At 45.9% G+C, this 25909-nt stretch overlaps 3 non-coding genes across 3 annotated transcripts; 1 reads left to right on the top strand and 2 right to left on the bottom strand.

The window, feature by feature from the left end:
* Window positions 1-9062: 9062 nt before the first annotated feature.
* On the bottom strand, window positions 9063-9134 carry trnaw-cca (transfer RNA tryptophan (anticodon CCA)). Its single transcript has one exon. It is a non-coding gene; the product is annotated as a tRNA-Trp (tRNA).
* A 9142-nt stretch (window positions 9135-18276) lies between these two features.
* Window positions 18277-18367, bottom strand: trnar-ucu (transfer RNA arginine (anticodon UCU)). Its single transcript is given in 2 exon segments — window positions 18277-18312; window positions 18331-18367. It is a non-coding gene; the product is annotated as a tRNA-Arg (tRNA).
* Window positions 18368-25362: 6995 nt separating this feature from the next.
* trnaf-gaa (transfer RNA phenylalanine (anticodon GAA)) lies at window positions 25363-25435 on the top strand. The gene has a single exon. It is a non-coding gene; the product is annotated as a tRNA-Phe (tRNA).
* The last annotated feature ends 474 nt before the right edge of the window (window positions 25436-25909 follow it).

Genomic DNA, 25909 nt, shown 5'->3' with positions numbered 1-25909 from the left:
TGCTCATTAGGAGAGCTGGAAAAATGGACTGGTCAGGTGTGCAGAAAAGTGGCAAATGGAATTCAACTTGGAGAAGTGTGAGGTGATGCCTTTGGTGAGGTCAAACACGGCAAAGGAATACACAATTAATGGGTGAATACTGAGAGGTCTAGAGGAAGTGAGGGACCTTGAAGTGAATGTCCACAGATCCCTGAAAGTAGCAGGACAGGTTGATAAGTTGGTTGAGAAGGCTTATGGAATCCTTTCCTTTATTAGCCGAGGTATAGAATATCAGAGCAGGGAGGTTATGCTGGAACTGTATCAATCATTAGTTAGGCCACAACTTGAGTTCTGTGTGCAGTTCTGGTCACCTCATTCCAGAAAGGATGCAATTGCACCAGAGAGGTTACAGAGGAGATTTACGAGGATGTTGCCAACTCTGGAAAAATGCAACGATGAGGAAAGATTGGATCGGCTGGGGTTGAATTGAGGAGGCTGAGGGGAGATTTGATTGAAATGCATAAAATTGTGAGGGGTCTGGATAGAGTGGATGGGAAGGGTCTATTCACCTTAGCAGGGAGGTCAATGACTAAGGGGCATAGATTTAAAGTGATTCGTTGAACGATTAGAGGGGAGATGAGGAAACTTTTTTCACCCAGAGGGTGCGAGGGGTCTGATACTCACTGCCTATAAGGGTAGTTGAGGCAGAAACCCTCAACTCATTTAAGAGGAGTCTGGATGTGCACCTCAAGTGCCTGAACCTGCAGGGCTACGGTCCAAATGCTGGACAATGGGATTCCGCTGGGTTGCCCGATTTTTGGCCTTCCTGTGCTCTAAACTTTCTATGTTCAATGATTCTATGCAGAGACAATGGGCCGAATAGCCTCCTTCTGCACTGTAATAATTTTGTGATTTTTGACTCTCCAAAACTTGTCCACCATCTACAAGGCACAAGCCAGGATGAGTGCAGCACCAACAATACTCTAGAAACTTGACACTGTTCAGGACAAAGCAGCTGCCTTGATTGTCACCCCATTCACCACCTTAAACATTCACTCCCTTCACCACTGACGCACAGTGGCAGTAGTGTGTACCATCTACCAGATGCACTGCTGCAACTCACCAAGGCTCCTTCAAAAACACCTTCCAAACCGAAGAACTCAACCACCTTGAAGGACAAGGGCTGCAGATGCATGGAAACACCACCATCTGCAAGTTCCCCTTCAAGTCACACACCATCTGATCTGCAACAATATCGCTGTTCATTCACTGATGTTGGGTCAAAATCCTGGATCTCCCTTCCTAACAGCACTGTGGGTGCACCTACACAACATGGAGTGCAGCAATTCAAGAAGGCAGCTCACCGCCATCTTGTCAAGGACAATTAGGGATGGGTAACAAATTCTGGCCTTGCCAGTGTCGCTCACATCCCATGAAAGAATATGCCCCATCTTATATGCAATTATCCTCTGAATGCAGCCCAACCCCCTATTTGCTCCAGCTATCACTTCACAGCATTGCTGCTGTACCTTTCGAGATCTGTGCACCAGAACATCCAGATCTCTGCTCAAAATTATTTTCCTTCTCCACCTGCTTTAATGTTTTTCCCTGAAGGGTGTATGAATGTTGAGCATTCGCCCTGTCCACATGAATAACACTGCACTTACCCAAATTAAACATAATTTACCAGTCATGAACCCAATCTCCCAACACATTAAGATCAGCCTGAAACAGTCGAGCATCGTCTACAGTCTGAACAGTCGCACAAATCTTCAAATCATCTGTAAATTTACAGATGGTGCCCCCTACACCGACATCCAGATCATTAATAAAAATAATAAAGAGCAACAGACCCAACACCGATCCCTGTGAGATACCATTGGTAACTGGTCTCCAAACAGATCCAGATCCATCTGTAACTACTTTCTGCCTACGTCGTGCCAGTCAGTTCCCAATCCAGATCAATATATTACCACTGACACCAGGGACTTTAATCTTATAGAGAAGCCTCTTGTGTGGAACCTTATCAAAATCTTTTGGCTGAGATCCGCTAATTGAGCACAGGCCGGGGATGAGGCCTAGGCCTGTCCTGCTCTGTGTGTGGGTCTCAGGAAGGCACAAGGTGAGATCAGCTCACTGAGCACAGGCCCTTCCTGCTCTCCAGTGCTCAGTACCTCACCAAATGAGAATAACTAACACACCACAGGCCAGGGAGCCTCGGCCCATCCTCCCCTGATTGTGGTTCAGTGCCAACCAGGTCAGATCAGCTAATTCAGCACAGACTGGAGATGGAAGCTGGATCTTTCCTGCTCTGGGGGCTCCGTACCATACCAGGTGTGATGAAGTAAAATACCACAGGCCGGGGATGGAGCCTGGGATTTTCCTGTTCTGTGTGGGGCTCTGTACAACACCGTGTGAGATGAACTATCATCCCTCAGGCTGAGGAAGGAGCCTGGGCCCATTCTGTTCTATGTGGCTCCTACAACATTGGGTGGGTTCAGTGAACTCAACACAGGCCATGAATACAACCAGGCCCTTTCCTGCTCCATGTGGCTCAGTATCACACCAGGTGACATCAGCTAACACAGCCCAGGTGGGGCTGGGGCTGGAGCCTGGGCCTGTCCTGCTCTGTGGGCTCAGTAACACAGCCCGTAAGATGAACTTTTTTCAAAAGACTTCAGTGTATTTAACTCTGTGTCCAACACTGTGAGGCAGCTTTCTGTGTTTATAAAGAGTGTAATTTATTGACTGGTCTCTTGGATCAAACAGGGTGACAGACAGAGGTCTGTGTGCAGAGGGTTTGGGGGTGATCTCTGATTCCTAACCCTTTCTGGATTGTGAGGAATAAAGAATGAATGAGAGAGAGAAAATGTGGGAGAAGGGATGATAGAAGAATTTGTCCGTGAACCTGATTAAAAGTGGCTCAAACGCAAAATAATATGAAGATATCAAGAGCAGAACATTAACATAATCTGAGTTCCGCGATCTGGTCGGGTCCCATTCCCCTGAAGTGAGGAATGAACGGGTGGGAAATTCCACCTGGAGTTATATTTGTCTCCAATGAAGATGAGTTCACAGTGAGGATGGAATAGCTCAGTTGGGAGAACACTAGATTGAAGAACCAGGATACAATCCCTGGTTTCATCAGTTTTAATTTGGTGTCTCCTTCATTTTAAGTAGAGAGAATCAGAGGGGAGATTTTCCACTCTTGACCCCATGGGCTGAATTTTAAACTAACGGTGCGGCTCTCGGCAGAGGCACAGGAAGCGGGTGTCGTCACCACACGAGTGAAATGTGGCCGACCGACTCCGATCACGGAGCAGCCGACAAATTAATGAAGGGGAGGCGTGGGGCCCATGTAAACAAGGACCAGAGGCAGGGAACGAGGTGCCGATGGCACCGACATCTGACACAACGGCAGGTGCTGGCACCATATTTAAAGGGCTGCCAGCCCTGCATTCACTGCTGCCTGGTTTAAAGGAGTGTCTTCCTGAGAGCCCTCTGCTGTCCCAGGACCAGTTCTGCTGCCTCTGATGCCCCAGGACCCATTCTGCTGCCTCTGTTGCCTGATGGGTAAGGAGCTGAATGCGAGCCTGCAGTGACCATGGTGCCACGGTTTAGCGATGCCACCCTGCAGGTTCTCCTCCAGGTGACAAGAGAAAGGTGCAAGATCCTCTTCCCCAGGGATGGGAGGTGGAGACCTGTCCACCTGACCAAGCAAAGCTGGCTGGAGATAGTAGATGAGGTCAGCAGCCATGGGTTCACCCCCAGGAAATGGATCCAGTGCAGGAAGTGGGTCAATGACCTGATCCAGGTTGCTCAGGCGACCAATCAAAGCACTTTGAACCCTTTGGACATTGCATGTGGCAGAGTGAGAGGGAATGTTTAGTGGAAAGGGAGTGACCACCCAGTCATGTGTATTGGGGAAGGGCAGCAGGAGAGGCACACGTCAGTCATTATATAACCTCACACAGTCCCTCGAGAGGGGCCGCATGCAGGAGGCATATGTGTGTCCACATCATGGACTGCTGGACTATCACCATCAGAGATGTTGGGCTTGTCCCCGCTGGGAGACTAACTTTGTTCATCTTTGTGTCTGCAGGAGAAGACATCCCACAATTGGAAAGAGCGTGTCAAGACTGGCGGTGGAGTGCCTTATCTCCGTGTCCTCATCCCGATGGAGGAGGAGGCCATGGAACAGGCCGGGCTGCAAAGCAGCTGCTCCATATCTGATGGAGAGACAGGGGCATTTACCCAAGAGAGTGAGTGCACATCTCCTGGGGCACAAGGGAGCATCCGCTGCAAAGGAGCCACACTGCACATCTGTTCACCACTGCATCAATGGAGCTGCACAGTAGGGGTGGTTGGAATGTCACGATGGGCAGACCGTAACCCTACAATGTCCCTGTTTTCTCATGAAGGCCCGGATGAACGACAAAAGCAAAGAGCTGGAGAGACTGGGAGACAGCCGGACACGTCTGAGAACGAGGAGGGAGCCTCAGATGGTGCACCATCACATCATTCCCCTGCACCCTCCACCAGAACAGAAACGCTCACGCAAACTGATGAGCACATCACAGACAGGCCCGGGCAGCTGACGGAGGCTGTGACAGCCGAGGCCACTGACAGTTGGTGGTCTGTGGGAGGCCAGGCCCATGCTGAGCCCCAGGCTGATGACATGCCTCTGGTGTCACCAGCAACACGGGAAATACCGCAGCTGCAGCGAGAGGTCAGGTAACATCTGGCAGAGTTACCAGAGGCTATGTGTACCCGAACAAGGATGGTGGAGGAGTCCATCCAGGCCTTGGGTGCTGCATTGTCTCTGATGGGGGTGTGTCTGGCTTCCTCCATTGTGAGATTGGTGACTCTCATGGAGAGCCTGATCCAGCCAATCAATCAGTGGCTGCCGGAGATGTGTGCAGACCTGCACTCCATCGCTTTGTCCATGAGCTCCATCCAGCGGTGACAAGGTGAGAGGGGGGACGAGGTCCACGTCCCTCTCAGGTCAGCAGCGAGTTACAAGTGTGTCTTATAAGGGGGAGGAGCAGCTGGCTGCTACATCTGGGGTCTCCTCTCAGGGTGCTCCTTGTGTGGACAGTCGCTCCAAAGCCCCTCTGCCAGTGACACAAGTGATGCCAGTGCCTGCCTCCATCACCCTCGATGACAGAGGGGGGTCCCTGTACCTGTGCAGGAGGCCCTCAGTGTGCCGGGGCCCTCCAGGCCTCAGGCAGCAAGAGGACGGCCACCAATGTCATCCCAAGCCATGGGGCAGCAAGGTCAGCAGCCTGTCTCCACCTCAGCTGACAGAGCAGGGGGAGCACCACGTAGGAGCACCCGGAAAAGATTTAAGAAGAGCACCTAGATTCACTTAGGGTTCACGGTGAATGTACATTCCAGATGGATAGGGTTGCATTTGTTGTCACACGGAAGAAAGAAATGATGTTCTCTCACTATGTCTCCTTCCTATTGTTGATGCCCTTTGGGACTTCATTTAAACCCTTCCTCCCAAGGGGCTGGAAGTGAGGGACCAAGCCCTGAGTTCACAAAGCTTTGGCCTTGTCACTGTGCGATGTGTACCTGGACGCTGCAGAACAGAAGGAAGGAGGTGACAACAGGGCTGTTTAAAGCTAAGACTTTATTGCCTTGGTTCCAGAAGGTGGTAAGGCTCAAAGGAAACTTGAATGTATAAGGGTGTCTCATGTCCCCCTTGTGTGTATCTCATGGCCCCTACCCTGCTGTGCCTGAGGTTCTTCATCTGGCACTGCTTGGGCAGCATCCTCCTCCACATCCTCATCATCAGAGGAGACATCACACTCCACGATATCCTCACTAGTCAACACCTCACCCCTCTGTAATGCCAGATTGTGCTGTGCACAGCAAACCACCACGATATGCGAGACCCTCGCCGGGACATACTGAAGGGCTCCACTGGATCGATCTGGGCACCTGAATCTCATCTTCAGGAGACCAATGGCCTCCTTGATGGTCGCTCGGGTTGACCCGCAGCAGGTGTTGTACCTCTCCTCTGCATCCGTGCGTGGGTTCCTTACAGACGTCAGTAGTCATGTCCTCAGTGGGTAGCCCTTGTCTCCAAGGATCCATCTCTGAAAGCGGATGGGGCCGCGGAAAGGTTCTGGCACCTGGGAGTGCCTTGGTATGCCGGCGTTGTGGCTGCTTCCCGGGATTTGTGCACACACCTATGGGATCCATTTGCAGTGGTCGCAGACCAATTGCACACTGAGCAAGTGGAAGCCCTTCCTGTTGAAGGCTGCTGGCTGGTCTGCAGGAGCCATGATGGTCACATGGGTGCAGTCAATGACACCCTACACCTGGTGGAATCCAGCGATGTCCCCGAATCCTATCGCTCTCTCAGCTTGACTGTTTGGATCAATGTGCACATAGTCACCGGCCCTCCTGAACAGGACATTGGTGACCTCCTTGATGCACAGATTCACTACAGACTGTGAGATTCCACACATATCTCCAGTGGATCCCCGCAATGATCTGGTGGTGAAGAAGTTCAGTGGCACGGTGACCTTCAGTGACACTGGCATCAGGTGCCCACCAAGTCGCATGGGGCACAGCTGCATCATGGCAGAGAGATCAGTGACGACCCCCGTGGAGAGGTGCAGTCTGCGGAGACACTGTCACTCGGACTTCTGCAGGTAGTTGAACCTCGGCTGACGTGTTCCTCTGCCTCCTTCTCCAGCCTCCTGTTCGAGGCTGGCCTTCCTGTGGGCCCCCAAGCTGCTGTGGTGCCCCTGCTGGTGCCTGTGCCTCCCTCCCTTCCTCTCTACTCCTCCTCCTCCTCCTCAATGGGAGACTCGAATCCAATGAGAGCCTCGAATGAGGCCCATGACAGGTTGCCCCTCCCTGAGTGCAAGGCCTTCACAGTTAACAACACCCAGCCACATTTACCTCACTTGTCACCCTCAATGAAGTGGCACTGCCCCAATGGCACCCTGGTGTTGTTCCCTCTGCAGAGCTGGCACATTGGCCCCCACTCCTGACAGTGTTTCCCGATGCCCTTTCTGCCAAGTTTTGCTGCCTCACCCGATAGCTTCCCAGTGAAGACAACACTCAGCTCCCACCTCCCAGTCAGCTCCTTTAACCAGGCGAGGCTCTGAAGCCCCGTGGTTCCCGTGTGCTATGAGTTCAATTGGATCCAGTGAATAAAATTGCTGACAATTGGACTCATAAATACTTGATATTTTGATACTTCACATTTTTATTCATTCATTCATGCGATGTGGGCATCGCTGGCTAGGCCAGCATTTATTGCCCATCCCTAATTGCCCATGAGAAGGTGGTGGTGAACTGCCTTCTTGAACCGCTGCAGTCCATGTGGGGTAGGTACACCCACAGTGCTGTGAGAAAGGGAGTTCCAGGATTTTGACCCAGCGACAGTGAAGGAACGGCGATATAGTTCCAAGTCAGGATGGTGTGTGGCTTGGAGGGGAACTTGCAGGTGGTGGTATCCCCTGCATTTGCTGCCCTTGCCCTTCTCGGTGGTAAAGGTCGCTGGGTTTGGAAGGTGCTGTCGAAGGAGTCTTGGTGCATTGCTGCAGTGCATCTTGCAGACGGTACACACTGCTGCCACTGTGTTCCGATGGTGGAGGGAGTGAATGTTTGTAGATGGGGTGCCAATCAAGTGGGCTGCTTTGTCCTGGACGGTGTTGAGATTCTTGAGTTGGAATTGCACCCATCCGGGCAAGTGGAGAGTATTCCATCACACTCTTGACTTGTGAATTGCAGATGGTGGCCAGGCTTTGGGGAGTCAGGAGTCATGGATGAGTGGGAGGAATATATCACACTTTGGGGCTTTTGTGAGAGGATTTATTGATAAACCTGGGATTTGAGAGGAATCTGCTTCATGGTTTACAGAACCAATTCAGCCCCTGGGGTGGAGCCAACAGCTGCACTGTAATTACTCACCTCAGGATTCCAAGCCTCTGACCTGCTCTTCTAGTCACGTTATTTGTATGGCTACCCATGGTAACCTCCATGATGTTGATGGTGGGGGATTCAGTAATTGTAATGCTATTGAATGTCAAGGGGAGATAGTTAGATTCTCTCTTGTTGGAGATGGTCATTGCCTGGCACTTGTGTGGTGCGAATGTTACTTGCCACTTCTCATCCCAAGCCTGTGAGACTGAAATAGCTCAGTTGGGAGTGTGTTGGACTGAAGATCCCTGGTTCAATCTGGGGTTTTGGCAGTTCTCCTTTATTCTGCATCGCCCTTTGGTTTTGACTCTTGAGCTGCACAATTTACACTGAAATTATTTACCCAACTCTGAAGGTTGGATTGGAATAGAGAGATATCAATGATGGGAAATATTTACATTCTCAGCTTTAGCTTATTCTCTATCTCTTTGTGTCCTTTTCCCCAGTTTTTGAATCTTTCAGGGCCGGGTGAACATTTGATTTGCTGCATATGTCCCAAACTGAAGCCTTTTCCACATCTCTGGGCAGTCAGACTTGCTCTGTCTGTTTTTGCTGCTCGTGACCATGAACGAGAACAGGCCACGAGTTCAACGTTTTTCAGACAACGGAAGATAATTGGAAAGAATTCTGTGTTACTCCAGACCAGTGACAAAGATACAATGGATGTTATTCAAAATAAATTCCCTTTGACATTTGATGTAAACTTGTTTGCATCTAAAAGTTGGATTTTAAGTGTTGCAAAAATGTGTCAAATTAATGACTGACCATGTGACAGCGCACATGGGGATCAAATCCACAGCCTTGTTGTTATCAACACTGCGTCCTAACCAACTGAACTAAGCGGCCGATAGACAGAGCCAGGTATGGGTTTGAGCCGCACGCTGTGAGGTTTGTGTTTTATTTCTCACACTGGGTGACAGAGCGATTGCACAAACAATGGACACATCACATCCCTGAAACATTGTTCTGATATAAAACAGTGTGAAATAAGAACTGAGCATGGAAATGGAACGGAACCAGAAATCAGGACTTTAATCTATTAAAGTTGATCTTGAAATTCTACCATGCACGAATATTCCAAGAGAACGAACTCTCTTCTGATATAAAATCCAGGAACTTGAGCTGCTGTAAAACATAACTGAGCTTGACGTGTTTTGAACACGCAACCTTCTGATCTGGAGTCAGACGCACTACCGTTGTGCCACAAGCTCACAGGTAAAGCAAAGCCTTCCATTCCTGGCAGATTTACTTCTTGTTTAGATTCAGTGATTGAAATTAATTCAATCCTCATCTGACCTCCGCTCTGCAAAGGCCTGCCACCCGACCTGAACCCGACGGGACCCGACGACCTGTGTCGGGTCCGGGTCGTGTTGGGTCGCTCTTCCGGGTCTGGCTTTCGGGCTCGGGTCAGGTCGGGCCAGGTTCGGGTTGGGCTGGGTCCAGGTCGGGCTGAGTCCGTGTCGGACACACACAGTAAGTATTACATTTAACTCTGCTGGGAAGTTGAGTTTAATAAGTGTCAAAAGTTGAAAAGCCAACCTAAGCTGGGAGTCCGGGTCATCAAGGAGGGAAACTCTGAGTATGCTCAGTGAGAAAGTGAGCATCTCTATGACGTCATTGCGCTCATGCTGCAGCTTCCTGTAGATTCGGAATCGGGAGGTAGATAAAGTGAACATTCCAGTGGTCGGGTAAGGCTCGGGTTAGTTTGGGCGTGGGAATAAATGGAGATACTCGGGCCGGGTCGGGCTCGGGTCCAATGTGGTTCTGTCAGGTTCGGGTCGGCTTTTTTTTCCTGACCTGAGCAGGCCTTTACCGCTCTGTCAGTTCAGTGCCTTATTTAAACTATTACTTGGAGTTCTGTTTTACAGGGTCTCGGCTGTTTAAGTATTTCCCAGACCCACTACTCTGATTAATCAGACATTTTGCTGCTAACTGCTGCTGCTACAATTGAAATGTAAAAAAGAATTTCCAGTGACCTGCAACCAATGGACAAATACATTTCAGAAAGATAAAGCTCATTCACCAATCCACAAATGTGTCTTTCTGCTTATATTTATAAACAACTCCTTCTCTCCACTATGAGAACCATACAATCACTACAGTTATTTGAAAGTTAGTATAAGATGTTCCAGTTCATCAATTTTAAAACTGCAGCAGGTATTTTCCAGAAAACTTCTCTGTTGGAACCTCAGTCCCATTTAGATTGAAAGTGGACAATTAATGTATTCACTTGTTCATTGTGGACAGGTGTCTGACTTCAAATAAATCTCATTAACTTTCAATGAGGTGGCAGTATTTCTGTGCTCCCATTTTACGCAGTCTGTCCTGTTCATGCACCATGTTTTTATTCTCTTCTCCCATTCTCCACAGGATACAGATTACAAGCATCATCAATCGAGCTGTTGAAAAGCATTGGAAGAATCTGGTCACACAGGTATTGAAACATTCATTTTCTGCCATTTTCCAAGTAGGTTGCTTTAAACACAGTACGATGTGTAATCATCTTGAAAAGAGATTCTCTTCAATATCCAATACAAACTGAATTACAAACCTGACAGACAAACACAGGAGAACAAGTGACTAGTGAACACAAACCTCATGGTGCTCATTTTCAGATTTATTGCAGTCATCCGACAAAACAAGTGAAAGAATATTCCAGTGAAATGATTTGGAAAGTAGGGGTGACTTTTGTTGGTGCCTTTCTTTGCTCTGTTGGTGAAACTTTCTTGCACCTGACTCGTGTTCATGTCTCTGTTTCCTCTATTGAATGAGGAAGGAGGTATTTGATCAGAAATCAACTGGATTGTGTACCTTTGAGAGGGGATTTCTGCACCGTCAGGGCTGGAAACAGGAGTGAGTGAAAGACAATGTGTGGAGTTTGATTTTGTACAGAGGGAGAGCAAATCTAACAGGGCTGTGAGATATTGGCCTGGATTTTACAGCCCAATAGTGGTGAACTCTGAGACTTTCACTGCTATTGAGGGTCTGAACAGCACTGCAACTGCTGGTACATGCACACACTAACACCAGCATCTGGAAGTTGTGGTGGTGAGAAATGTGCTTAAAAGGAGCCTCTGATCATAATCGCACCAGCCAACTCTTTAAAGTGACAGGGACCTGTAGTTCAGCAATTTGGGCTCATTGCCCACAATGTACCCTGATTTTTACCTGGGTTGGATTAAAGCCGGTACCAACAGGCTCAGGGCTGCTCGGGAAGGACTTTTCTGTTGACACAACAGCTCCACTATTCCAGGAAGACACCGGCAGCAGCAGTTGTCAACTTTCAGAGGGAGTTCAGACATTTTAAATGTTGTATTTTATTTCTTAATTGTATGTAACTTTTTAGCATAGCCTGATCAGAGTTCTTAAATTTACATCTGACTTTTTATTAACAAGATTGAAGTGCTTTTAAAAGATCTCTAAATGTATATGACTTTTTATCAAGATTTACTTGGCTTCTTTGAAAAGACTCTTGAGCAAGATTGAAGTGACTTTTAAAAACTACATCTTATCCTTTAAAATCCTGCTTCCATGTGGATGACATTGGAAGATGACTTCAGAATAGCTTAGACTATCTTTCTAACAGGTACTGCAACAGCTTAAGACCTACTTTTCTGCAAAAGCTGGTGAATTACCTTCCGGGAGCGGAGAGGAGCCGAGCGGAGCAGACCTATATGGACCGATATGAGGAGAATGTTGAGAGCGGAGCCTATAAATCCAATCCGAGGATCGAGGCCCAGTCTCTTCCCTTCCAGGAGTGGAGTGGAGCTCTTCCAGTGTGCTGGAGTTTTGAAAAAAAAGAAGCCAACTGTGATGTCAGAGGAGAGCTGCAAGGTGATTGGTTGGTGAGTCACTGCTGTTAGTGTATTTAAATATCTTAAAGAAAAGGGCAACGTTTTTTACTTGAAAAAAAAACCTCTGCTGATAAGATGAGTACTACTAAAGTGTTTTTTTTATTCAGTGTAGCTTATGAAGGACTTTAGATTGTAGTGGGTAGAACAAGGCCCCGAGTGTCATTAGTATTTTTTAATTAAGGGAGTAACTAATTAATCTAAGGGTAAGTCATGGCAGGAGAGCTCAGCCCCGTGATATGCTCCTCCTGCGCTATGTGGGGATTCAGGAACCCTCCCAGTCTCCATGACGACCATGTGTGCAGGAAGTGTATCCAGCTGCAGCTACTGGCTACTCGCATTATGGAGCTGGAACTGCGGGTGGTTTCACTGTGGAGCATCCACGAAGCTGAGGGTGTCATGGATAGCATGTTTAGTGAGGTGGTCGCACCGCAGGTAATGGATGCACAGGCAGAAAAGGGATGGGTGACCTCCAGATGGAGTAGTAGGAGCAGGCAGGTAGTGCAGGAGTCCCCTGTGGCCATCCCCCTCTCAAACAGATACACCGCTTTGGTTCCTGTTGGGGGGAAGACCTCGCAGGGGAAAAGAGCAACAGCGCGGTCCGTGGCACCACGGAGGGTTCTGCTGCACAGCAGGGGATGAAAAGGGGAGGAAGAGCTATTGTGATAGGGGATTCTATCATAAGGGGTGCAGATAGGCGTTTCTGTGGCCGTAAACGAGACTCCAGGATGGTATGTTGCCTCCCTAATACTAGGGTCAAGGATGTTTCGGAGCAGCTGCCGGAAATTCTGAAAGGGGAGGGTGTGCAGCCAGAGATCGTGGTCCATATTGGTACGAACGACATAGGCAGGAAGAGAGATGAGGTTCTGCAAAGTGAATATGGGGAGTTAGGCAGAAGGTTAAAGAGCAGGACCTCTAGGGTTGTAATCTCAGGTTTACTCCCTGTGACACGTGCTAGTGCGGGTAGGAATAGGAGGATTAGGCAAATGAATGCATTGCTGAAGACTGGCGAAGGCGGGAGGGCTTCAGGTACTTGGATCATTGGGATCTCTTCTGGTGCAGAGGTGACCTGTACAAGAGGGACGGGTTGCATCTGAACTGGAAGGGGACCAATATCCTTGCAGGGAGATTTTATAGTAATACACTGGAGGGTTTAAACTAGTCTTGCAGCGGGGGTGGGACCCAAAGTAGTAGTCTCTCCGATGAGATAGTTGAGGCAAATGGAGAGGTTAAAGCAAGCAAGTCCAGTAGGCAGGCCAGGCAGGGGCAGGACAGGGAGCGTGGAAGGTCTGGTGGGCTAAACTGCATTTACTTTAATGCAAGTATCCTTACAGGTAAGGCAGATGAACTCAGAGCATGGATCGGTACATGGGATTGTGGTATTGTAGCTATTACGGAAACGTGGTTGAGGGATGGGCAGGACTGGCAGCTCAATGTTCCGCGGTACTGATCCTTCCGGCGTGACAGAGGTGGAGGTAAGAGAGGAGGGGGAGTTGCACTATTGATTAGGGAGGACATCACGGCAGTACTTAGAGAGGATATCCCGGGGTGAATGTCCAGTGAGGCCATACTGGTAGAACTTAGAAATAATAAAAGGGTGATCCCTTTGATGGGATTATACTATAGGCCCCCCAATAGTCAGAGGGAAGTGGAGGAGCATATATGTTGGGAAATCACAGATAGGTATAGGAATTATAGGGTTGTAATAGTAGGTGATTTTAACTTCCCTAATATTGACTGGGACTGCCTAAGTGCTAAGGGATCAGATGGGGAAGAATTTGTTAAGTGAGTCCAGGATAATTTTCTGAAGCAGTACGTGGATGGCCTGACTGGAGAAGGGGCTACACTCGATCTCCTGTCAGGAAATGAGGATGGGCAGGTGGTTGATATGGCAGTCGGGGAGCACTTTGGGACCAGTGACCATAACTCTATTAGCTTCAAGATAGTTATGAAAAAGAATAGGACTGGTCCTCAGGTTGAAGTCCTAAATTGGGGGAAGGCTAATTTCCATGGCATCAGACAGGAACTCTCAAAAGTTGAATGGGAGAGGCTGTTTACAGGTAAAGGGACGACTGGCAAGTGGGAGGCTTTTAAAAGTGAGATAGGAAGAGTTCAGGGCCAGCATGTTCCTGTTAGATGGAAGGGCAAGGCTGGCAAGTTTAGGGAACCTTGGTTGACGAGGGATATTGAGGGTCTGGTCAGGACAAAGAAGGAGGCATACGTCAGGTATAGGCAGCTGGGATTGAGCGTGTCCCTCGAGAAGTATAGGAGATATAGGAGTATACTTAAGAAGGAAATTAGGAGGGCGAAAAGGGGCCATGAGATTTCCCTGGCAGATAAGATAAAGGAGAATCCTAAAAGATTCTATAAGTGTATTAAGAGTAAAAGGGTAGCTAGGGAGAGTGTAGGTCCCCTTAAGGATCAGTGTGGCAATCTATGTGTGAAGCCACGCGAAATGGGCGAGGTCTTAAATGAATATTTCTCGTCTGTATTTACCGTGGAGAAGGTCATGGAAGCTAGTGAGTTCAAGGGAGGGAACAGCGATATCCTGCAGCATATCAACATTACAAAGGAGGAGGTGTTGGAGGTTTTGAAGCGCATTAAGGTGGATAAATCCCCAGGGCCTGATCAGATGTATCCTCGGATGCTATGGGAAGCAAGGGAGGAGATTGCTGGGGCGCTGGCAGAGATTTTTGTATCATCGTTAGCCACGGGTGAGGTACCGGAAGACTGGAGGATAGCTAATTTGTTAATTAATAAATTAAATAACAAATCATGTCGCCTCTTTCTCTTCTAAACTCTGGCGGAGACAAGCCTAGCTTGTCCAATCTTTCCTCGTAAGACAGCCCACCCATTCCATGTATTAGTCTCGTAAACTTTCTCTGTACTACCTCCAATGCATTTACATCCTTCCGCAAATAAGGAGACCAGTACAGTACTCAGTACTGCAGAAGAGGTCTCACCAATGTCCTGGATAGGTGAAGCATAACCTCCCTACTATTGTATTCAATTCCCATGGTGATAAATGATAACATTCGATTAGCTTTCCTAATTACGTGCTGGACCTGCATACTAACCTTTTGCAATTCATGCCCTCGGACACCCAGATCCCTCTGCATCTCAGAGCTCTGCAATCTCTCACCATTTAGATAATATGCTTTTTTATTCTTCCTGCCATAGTGGACAATTTCCGACTTTCCCACATTATACTCCATTTGCCAGGTCTTTGCCCAATCACTTAACCTATCTATATCCCTTTGTAGCCCCCTTATGTCCTCTTCACAACCTACTTTCCTACCTATCTTTGTGATCAGCAAATTTAGCAACAATACCTTCGGTCCCTTCATCTAAGTCATTTATATAAATTGTAAAAAGTTGAGGCCCCAGCACAGATCCCTGTGGCACACCACTCGTTACTTCTTGCCAACCAGAAAATGACCCATTTATGCTGACTCTCTGTTTCCTGTCAGCTAGCCAATCTTCTATCCATGCCAATATGTTACCCCCGACACCATGAGCTTTTATTTTCTGCAATAACCTTTGATATGGCACCTTATCCTTCTGGAAATCAAAATACAATACATCCACTGGTTCCCCTTTATCCACAGCACATGTAACTCCCTCAAAGAACTCCAATAAATTGGTTAAACATGATTTCCCTTTCAAAAAAACATGTTGACTCTGCCTGATTACCTTAATTTTTTCTAAATGCCCTGCTATAACATCCTCTGTAATAGCTCCAAACATTTTCCCTCAGACAAATGTTAAGCTAACTGACCTGTCGTTTCCTGCTTTCTGTCTCCCTCCCTTTTTGAATAAATGAGTTACATTCACTCTTTTCCAATCGAACGGAACCTTCTCGAATCTAGGGAATTTTGGAATATTAAAACCAGCGCATCAACTATCTCACTAGCCAATTCAGGACCTGGCGACTTGTCAACCCGCAGCTCCAACAATTTGTTTAGTACCACTTCCCTGGTGATTGTAATTTTCTTGAGTTCCTCCATCCCTTCAATTTCCTGATATACGGCTAATACTGGGATGTTATTTGTATACTCAATAGTGAAGACCGATGCAAAGTATCTGTTCAATTCATCTGCCATCTCTTAATTATCCATTATTAATTCCCCAGACACACTTTCTATTGGACCAACAGTCGCTTTGTTAACTCTTTTCTTTTTAAAATATCTATCGAAACTCTTACTAGTTGTCTTGAAATTTCTTGCGAGCTTTGTCTCATACTCTAATTTTACCTTCCTTATCAATCTTTTAGTCATTCTTTGCTGTTTTTTTAATATTCTGTCCAATCTTCTGACCTGCCTCCCACCTTTGCACAATTATAGGCTTTTTCTTTAAGTTTGATAGTATCTTTAACTGTTTTCGTGAACCATGGATGGTGAGTCCCACCTTTGGAACTTTTCTTTCTCGTTGAAATGTATCTATTCTGTGTATTCTGAAATATCCCCTTAAATGTCTGCCACTGCATCTCTATTGACTTATCCCTTAACCTAATTTGCCAGTTCACTTTAGCTAGGTCTGCTTTCATGACCTTATAATTGCCCTTATTTAAATTTAAAATACTAGTCTGGGACCCACTCTCCTCTCCCTCAAACTGAATGTAAAATTCAATCATATTATAATCGCGACTACCTCGGGGCACCTTAACTATGAGGTCATTAATTAATCCTATCTCGTTGCACAATGCCAGGTCTAGTATAGCCTGCTCTCTGGTTGGCTCCAGAATGTATTGTTCCAAGAAATTATCCCCAAAACATTCTATGTATTCCTCATCTAGGCTACCTCTGCCCATCTGAATTTTCCACTCTATATGTAGATTAAAATCCCCCATAATTATCACAGTACCTTTCTGACAAGCTGCCATTATTTCTTCCTTTATATCCCATCCGACAGTGTGGTGAATGTTAGGTGGCCTGTACACCACTCCCACAAGTGACTTCTTGCCTTTATGATTTCTCATTTGTACTCAAACTGATTCTGCATCCTGATCTCCAGAACTCAGGTCATCCCTCTCGATTACGCTAATACCATTATTAATTAACAGAGCTACCCCACCACCTTTTCCTAGCTTCCTGTCCTTCCAAAATGCCATGTCACCTCCAATATTCTCATCCCAATCTATGTCGCCCTGCAGCCATGTCTCTGTAATGACTATCAGATCGTACTTATTTATTCTATTTGTGCTCCCAGTTCATCTGTTTTGTTTCAAATGCTCCATGCATTCAGATACAGAGCATTTAGTTTTGTCGTTTTATTATTTTTGTCACCTCTGGCCTTATCTGTCGATTTACTCTTAGATTTGTACATTCTGCCCCTTCCTGTCACAGTCTGCTTATCATTTCCCATATTTATACCTTTCTCTCTCGCCCTGTCTCTCCTCCTTGATTCACCATATCTTCCCAAATTTGATCCCTTGCCCCCACTATTCAGTTTAAAACCGTCTCTACGTCCCTCGTTATGTGGCTCGCTAGAACACCAGCACCAGCACGGTTCAGGTGTAGACCGTCCCAACGGTACAGCCACCTCTTTCCCCAGTACTGGTGCCAATGCCCCACAAACCAGAACCCACTACTACCACACCAGTCTTTCAGCCGCACATTACTTTCTCTAATCTTATTTGTCCTATGCCAATTTGCACATGGCTCAGGTAATAATCCAGAGATGATTAACTTTGAGGTTCTGCTTCTTAATTTGGTGCCTAGTTCCTCAGACTGACTTTGCAGAACCTCTATCCTTGTCCTGCCTATGTCTTTGGTACCGACATGGACCACGACGACTGGATCCTCCCCCTCCCATTGTATGTTTCTCTCCAGCCCTGAGCAGATGTCCTGAATCCTGGCACCGGCAGGCAACACAGCCATCTGGACTCTTGCTTTTGCTGCAGAGAACAGAGTCAATCCACCTTATTATACTGTCCCCTACTACCACTACATTCCTTTTTTCTCCCTCTTTGAGCCGCAAACACTTACTGCAGACGTGTTTGCCCTGGATCACACTGGCATCCAGGAACTCCCACATGCTGCAGCTGTGACACATCACCTGTCCTGTCATCCTCAACGTGTTTCAATTTACTACTTAAATATTTTATTCAATTATTCATTTTATTGCATATTTTAATAAACTTACCACTAGTTTGTTTACTATTTTAAATGTTAGGACTAAAATGGATCTTAATCACTTACCAGATGCGCATCAAGCAGGTCGGTTCTTCCAAACCAATCAACGACCTGCTTGCCTGTGATGTCACAGCTTACCAGATCCTCACCAAACAGCTCCTTCCACTGCACCGAAGAAAGAACCAAATCCTGGATCCTCACTGCAGCGGCTCTCTGTTTCCCTGCTCTCACTCTCCATTGTGACGTCACTCCTCGATTTTTTTTTCCCCTGCTCTGCTCCTCTCTCTCGCTCTGTCTCCGAGTCTGTGCTTTTGGCAGATTTCTTCATTTGTTGTTCCGTTGTGCTCCTCTGTTTCTGGTCCAAAATCTGACGCTGGTGGGACTTGAACCCACCACCTTTGAATATCATCTTAATTATTATTTAGAAGTCCAACACGCTATCCATTGCGCCACAGAGCCTCACACACTTTTGTTAACATCACTAAGGCCTTTGATATTGTCAGCAGAGACGGCCTCTTCAAACTGCAATGGAACATCGGCTGCCCTCCTGACCTCTTGGGCATCATCTCTTCTTTCCACGAGAACATGCACAGTTCCATCAGTTACAATGGAGCAACATCAGACGCTTTCAAGATCAGCAGTGGGGTAAAGCAGTGCTGCGCGCTGGCGCCAACTCTCTTCGGAACAGAGGAACATAGGAGTAAGCGATTCAGCCCGTCGAACCTGCTCTGTCATTCAATTCGATCATGGCTGATCACCTACCTCAAAGCCCCTTTCCCATGCTATCCCCATATCCCTTGATGTCATGAGTATCAAGATTTCTATCAATTTCTGTCTTGAACATGCTCAATGATGGAGCTGCCACAGCCCTCTGGGGCACAGTATTCCAATGATTCACCACCGTCTGAGTGAAGAAATGCCACCCATCTCAGTTTTAAATGGCCTACTCCTTATTCTGAGACGATGTCCTTTGGTTTTAGACTCACCAACCAGGGCAAACATCCTGTCTACATCCACACTGTCACGCCCTGTAAGAATTTTGTCAGTTTCAATCAGATCACCTCTCATTCTTCGAAACTTTAAGGAATACAGGCCCAGTTTCCTCAGAAGACAATCCCACCATCCCAGGGATTAGTCTGGTGACATAAAAACAAGAAATGCTGGAACCACTCAGCAGGTCTGGCAGCATCTGTGAAAAGAGAAGCAGAGTTAACGTTTCAGGTCAGTGACCCATCTTCGGAACTGACATATATTAGAAAAGTCACAGGTTATAAGCAAGTGGGGTGGGGGTGGGGCAGGAGATAACAAAGGAGAAGGTGTAGATTGGACAAGGCCACATAGCTGACCAAAAGGTCATGCAGCAAAGGCAAACAATATGTTAATGGTGTGTTGAAAGACAAAGCATTAGTACAGATTAGGTGTTAATGGACTGAATATTGAACAGCAGGAAGTACAAACCTGAAAAAAACAGTAGGTAAGCAAACTGAACAAACTGAGATGAAATGAAATAAATGCAAAAAAAAGATTAGTCTGTTGACCCTCTGTTTCACCCCCTCTATGGCAAGTGTATCCTTCAAAAGATGAGACTAAACTGTACACAATACTCCAGTGCGGATTCACCAAGGCTCTATACAATTGCAGCAAGACATCTTTACTCCTGTACTCATGACCCCTCGTGTGGGTACAACATACCATTTGCCTTCCTAATTGATTGCTGCACCTGCACAAGAGCTTTTGGTATCTCAGGAAAAAGGACACCCAGGTCCCTTTGGACATCGACACTTCCCAACCTCTCACCATTTAAGAAATACTCTGTCTTTCTGTTTATTCTACCAAAGTGAATAACTTCACACTTATTCACATTATATTCCATATTCTTGCCCATTCACTTAGCCTCTCCAGGTCCCCTGGAAGCCTCTCTGCATCCTCCTCACAACTCACACTTCACCGAGCTTTGTGTCATCTGCAAACTTGGAAATATTACATTTAATTCCCACATCCAAATCATTTATATAGGTTGTTAACAGCTGTGGCTCCAACACTGATCCTTGCAGTACCCCAATAGTAACAGCCTGCCATCCTGAGAAGGACCCGTTATTGCTGTAATTGTGACCTGACTCCAAAAACAACTGGACTGGAATGGAATGGAATTCTTCAGTGTTTCTGTTGTTTGGCTTGCATTGACTCATCGATTTTCTTGTTTTTCACTTTGTCGATGCCTTTGAATAATTGTGGATCCTTCTTCAGGGTGTCTTCTTTCACCAGGTAGTTCTGACCTCTGATGATGTTGATTGTAATCAGCTTCAATTCGCTGATAGTTTTGGAAGTGAGCAGATTTCCTTTGCTTGAGTCTACAACATGGAACTCAGTCTGACATGTGGACCCATGGGAGGATTTGAATGCCATCCCTGCGTTGGAGTTGCATCCATCCAATAAGAGACCGAGTAGAAGTGACAGTTCTGTCAGTCGAATATGAGACTTTTAATGGCAGGGTTGTGAGTTTGAGTGCCATTCTGTTTTTCCCTTTTGTAAGGCTTCATGAGCAGAGAGTACAGGGAGTGTTTGAAATGAGCAAGTCTCGCTTTGATTCAGGACTCTTCCCTCTCAGCAGCATCTCACTATGAAAGATTGAATTTGATCTCATTTCATTCTCAGCTCGGAGTCTGTGCGGCTCAGTGGCACTTCTGGCTGTCTCCCGCTTCACAATCCATCAGTACTGAGAAAGCAATGGGGAATATTACTCACATGTTGTGTTCTTTAATTTTTTGGAAAACTTGAATGTATGTATTTTCTTCCAAAACAAGGACACCACGCGGCTGATAATGTCGGGCTGGAATAGCTCAGTTGGGAGAGCGTTAGAATGAAGATCTAATGGTTCCTGGTTCAATCCCGGGTTTCAACAATTTCGCTTCCTTATGCGTCCCTTGCCTTGGTTCTGATTTTCCAGTTGCACAATTCACTTTGAGATTATTTACCAAGCACCAGTGGATTGAATTTGAGAAACAACACAGAGTCATTTACAACATGGAAGGTGGTCATTTGGCCTATCACGTCCATGCTGGCTCTCCCCGGAGCAATCTAGTCAGTTCCACTCACCAGCTCGATCCCTTTCCTCCTGCAAGTTTCTTTCCTTCAAGTATCCATCCAATTTCCTTTTCAAATCATTGATTGTCTCTGCTTCCACCACACTCGTGGGCCAAGACATTACCACCCACAACATAAAAAATTCCACCTCATCAAGGATGGGAAATACTTACATCTTCTATATTTGCTTATTTTCTATTTCTATGAGAATAGACTGGCAGTCAACATGAAAGGAAACCCAAAAATCTTCGAGCAGCATGTAAATGATAAGTGGGTAGTCAGAGGTTGAGTCGCGGCTATTAGGGACAAAAAGGATAATATAAGCTTAGAGGTGCAGGGCAATGTTAATCTACTTAATGAGTACTTTGTATCAGTGATCACTAAGGAAGTGGAATTTGACAAAATATCTGTCGAAGTGAAGAGAGTAGAGGCAATGGAGAGAGTACAAATTAGGAGAGGGAGGTACTAAAAAGGCTGGCTGTGCTTAGGGAAGATAGATCACCTGGTCCGGATGGCTCACATCCCAGGTTGCGAAAGGAAATGCGGATGCAGATAATGGAAGGGCTTGCTATAATCTTCCAATCTTCCCTGGATACGGGGGAGGTGCCAGAGGATTAAACAGTGTCAAATGCGAAACCCTTATTCAAGAAAGGGTGTAAGGACAGTCCGGGTAACTACAGGCTAGTTAGATTAACAGCAGCGGTGGGTAAGGTTTTAGAAAGAATAATCAGGGTAAAAAATCAACAGTCACTTGGAGAGGTTTGAGTTAATTAAGGAGAGTGAGCATGGATTTATAAATGGGAGTTCATGCTTGACTAATCTAACTGCATTTTTTGATGAACTAACAGAGCAGCTTGATGAAGGCAATGCAGTGGATGTTGTTTATATGGATTTTAAGGAAGCGTTTGACAAGGTACCACATAAAAGGGCGGTTAACAAAATTGAGGTTCGTGGTATAGGAGGGTCAGTGTCCAATTGGATTAAAAATTGGTTTAAGGACAGAAAACAGCGAGTCTTATTAAATGGTTCTTTGTCAGACTGGAGGATAGTCGACAGTGGTGTTCCCCAAGGGTCAGTGCGAGAACCACTGCTTTTTTTGCTCAAGGTAAGTGACTTGGATCTTGGAATACAGAGTAGAATCTCAAAATATGCCGATGACACCAAACCTGAAGGAGCGGCAAACAGTGAAGATGATATGAACTGCCTGCAACAGGACAGTGATAGGCTAGCAGAATGGGCAGACAGGTGGCAGATGGAATTTAATAGGGACAAGTGTGAGGTGATGTATTTTGGCATAAGGAATAGGGAGAGGCAATATATACTTAATGGCACAGTTCTAAAGAGTGTGCTGGAATAGAGGGACTTGGGGTTCATGTGCATCAATCTTTGAAGGAGGCAAGTCATATTGCGAAAGTGGTTCGCAAAGCATATGGGATCTTGGGCTTTATAAGTAGAGGCATTGAGTACAAAAGCAGGGAAGTTATGCTGAACCATTATAAAACTCTGGTTAGGCCCCAATTGGAGTGTTGCTTCCAGTTCTGCTCAGCAGACTTTAGAAAGAATGTGAGGGTCCTTGAGAGGACGCAGAGGCGATTTACCAGAATGGATCCAGGGATGGGGGATTTTAGCAACAAGGTTAGGTTGGAAAAGCTAGGATTATTCTGCCTATATCAAAGGAGATTGAGTGGAGAATTGATAGAGGTGTATAACACCTCTAGAGAACAGGCCATCCTGGACTGGGTATTGTGTAATGAGAAAGGATTAGTTAACAATCTTGTTGTGTGGGGTCCCTTGGGGAAGTGCGCCCATAATATGATAAAATTCTTCATTAAGATGGAGAGTGAGAGAGTTGATTCCGAGACTCGGGTCCTGAATCTAAACAAAGAAAACTATGAAGGTATGAGGCGGGAGTTGGCTATGATAGATTGGGGAACGTTACTTAAAGGGTTGACAGTGGATAGGCAATGGCTAGCATTTAAAGAGCGCATGGATGAATTACAACAATTGTTCATTCCTGTCTGTGCAAAAGTAAAACAGGAAGGGTGGCTCAACTGTGGCATACAAAAGAAATTAAGGAAAGTATTAGATCCAAGGAGGAGAAATATAAAATGGCCAGAACAAGCAGCAAACCTGAAGATTGTGAGCAGTTTGGAATTTAGCAGAGGAGGACAAAAGGATTGATTAAGAAGGGGGAAATAGAGTATGAGAGTAAGCTAGCAGAGAACATAAAAACTGACTGTAAAAGCTTCTATAGATATGTGTAGAGAAAAAGATTAGTGAAGACAAATGTGGGCCCCTTCCAGTCAGAAACGGGGGAATTTATAATGGGGAACAAAGAAATGGCAGACCAATTAAATACATACTTTGGATCTGTCTTCACAAAGGAGGATACAAATTATCTCCCAGAAATGTTGGGAAACATAGGGTCTAGTGAGAAGGAGGAACTGTATGAAATCAGTATTAGCAGGGAATGTTTGGGAAATTGATGGGATTGAAGGCCGATAAATCCCCAGGGCCTGATAATCTATATCCCAGAGTACTTAAGGAAGTGGCCCTTGAAATAGCAGATGCATTTCTGGTCTTTTTTCAAAATTCTATCGACTCTGGAACAGTTCCAATGGATTGGATGGTAGTTAATGTAACTCCACTATTTAAAAAAAGAGGCAGAAAGAAAACAGCGAATTATATACTGGTTAGCCTGACATCAGTCGTGGGGAAAATGCTGGAGTCCATTATAAAAGATGTAATAGCAGAGTGCAAAAATAACTCGTCTCCACTCCTAGTATTTCTAAATCCCACACATTCACTATAATGTGAACAATTATTTCCTGTTGTGTCTCACTCAGATTTGGAAACTTCACTGTATTGGAGTGAGGTGACATCTACTGGCGGGAAGCAAGAACTGCAATTAAGCAGCAGAAACTCCACAGTCTGTCAGGGTTAAAGAAACATTGCAATGTGAGGATGCAGCGATGTGGTTTGATTGGGTAGATGGAGACATGATTCCACTTGTGGTGGTGTCTGAAGCAAAGGCCAGAAATACAAAATTGTCATTAATAAAAGAAATGAGGAATTCATGAAAAATGTAGTAACGTAGTGAATGGTTAGAATGTGGATAGAATAGAAAGTGAGATTGGATGGACAGAAGCAGTCTGAAAGGATGGCTGAAACAAAAGGTGAGTGCCCTGAAACGTTAACTGTGTTTCTCACAGCACAGATGCTGCCAGAGCTGCTGAACATTTCCAGCACTTTCTGTTTTTATTTCAGCATTTGCAGGATGTTGCTTTGATCTGAAAAAAAATGGATGATTGGCTGGGGGGTTCCAGTGAAATTCCACAGCAGCTAATAAAGCCTAACCTGTCAGTGGCTCGTTGGTCTAGGGGTATGATTCTTGCTTTGGGAGCATGGTTAATTAGCATGTGAGAAATCCCGAGTTCAAGTCCCGGACGAGCCCTGGTCTGCTGGCATTTTTAGATTAAGGTTATCTATTGGTTTCAGCCTTGCAGAAGGTGGAATTGACTTCCAAACGGAGCTGGCTTGAGGACCAGCCAACTGGATTCAAAGAGCTTGTCGACAAAATTGTAATTAACGAAATGTACAGATAGCCAAGTGAGAACATAAAGTTGTTGCTGTAATTGTGACCTGACTCCAAAAACAACAGGACTGGGTTCTGGACTGGAATGGAATGGAATTCTTCAGTGTTTCTATTGTTTGGCTTGCATTGACTTATCGATTTTCTTGTTTTTCACTTTGTCGATGCCTTTGATTAATTGTGGATCCTTCTTCAGAGTGTCTTCTTTCACCAGGTAGTTCTGACCTCTGATGATGTTGATTGTAATCAGCTTCAATTTGCTGATAGTTATGGAAGTGAGCAGATTTCCTTTGCTTGAGTCGACAACATGGAACTCAGTCTGACATGTGGACCCATGGGAGGATTTGAATGCCACCCCTGCATTGGAGTTGCATCCATCCAATAAGAGACCGAGTAGAAGTGACAGTTCTGTCAGTCGAATATGAGACTTTTAATGGCAGGGTTGTGAGTTTGAGTGCCATTCTGTTTTTCCCTTTTTTAAGGCTTCATGAGCAGAGAGTACAGGGAGTGTTTGAAATGAGCAAGTCTCGCTTTGATTCAGGACTCTTACCTCTCAGCAGCATCTCACTATGAAAGATTGAATTTGATCTCATTTCATTCTCAGCTCGGAGTCTGTGCGGCTCAGTGGCACTTCTGGCTGTCTCCCGCTTCACAATCCATCAGTACTGAGAAAGCAATGGGGAATATTACTCACATGTTGTGTTCTTTAATTTTTTGGAAAACTTGAATGTATGTATTTTCTTCCAAAACAAGGACACCAAACCACTGCTAACGTAGGGCTGAAATAGCTCAGTTGGGAGAGCGTTGGACTGAAAATTTAAAAGTCCCTGGTTCAATCCCGGGTTTCAGCAATTTTGCTTCCTTATGCGTCCCATGCCTTGGTTCTGATTTTCCGGTTGCACAATTTACTTTGAAATTATTTACCAAGCACCAGTGGATTGAATTTGAGAAACAACACAGAGTCATTTACAGCACAGAAGGTGGTCGTTTGGTCTATCACGTCCATGCTGGCTCTCCCCGGAGCAATCTCGTCAGTTCCACTCACCAGCTCGGTCCCTTTCCTCCTGCAAGTTTCTTTCCTTCAAGTATCCATCTAATTTCCTTTTCAAATCATTGATTGTCTCTGCTTCCACCACACTCGTGGGCCAAGACATTACTACCCACAGCATAAAAAATTCCACCTCATCAAGGATGGGAAATACGTATATCTTCTATATTTGCTTATTCTCTATTTCTATGAGAATAGACTGACAGTCAACATGAAAGGAAACCCAAAAATCTTCGAGCAGCATGTAAATGATAAGTGAGTAGTAAGAGGTTGAGTC

Source organism: Heterodontus francisci, unplaced genomic scaffold, assembly GCF_036365525.1.
Source record: "Heterodontus francisci isolate sHetFra1 unplaced genomic scaffold, sHetFra1.hap1 HAP1_SCAFFOLD_43, whole genome shotgun sequence".
Classification (NCBI taxonomy): domain Eukaryota; kingdom Metazoa; phylum Chordata; class Chondrichthyes; order Heterodontiformes; family Heterodontidae; genus Heterodontus; species Heterodontus francisci.
This window is presented reverse-complemented; position numbering and strand designations above follow the sequence as displayed.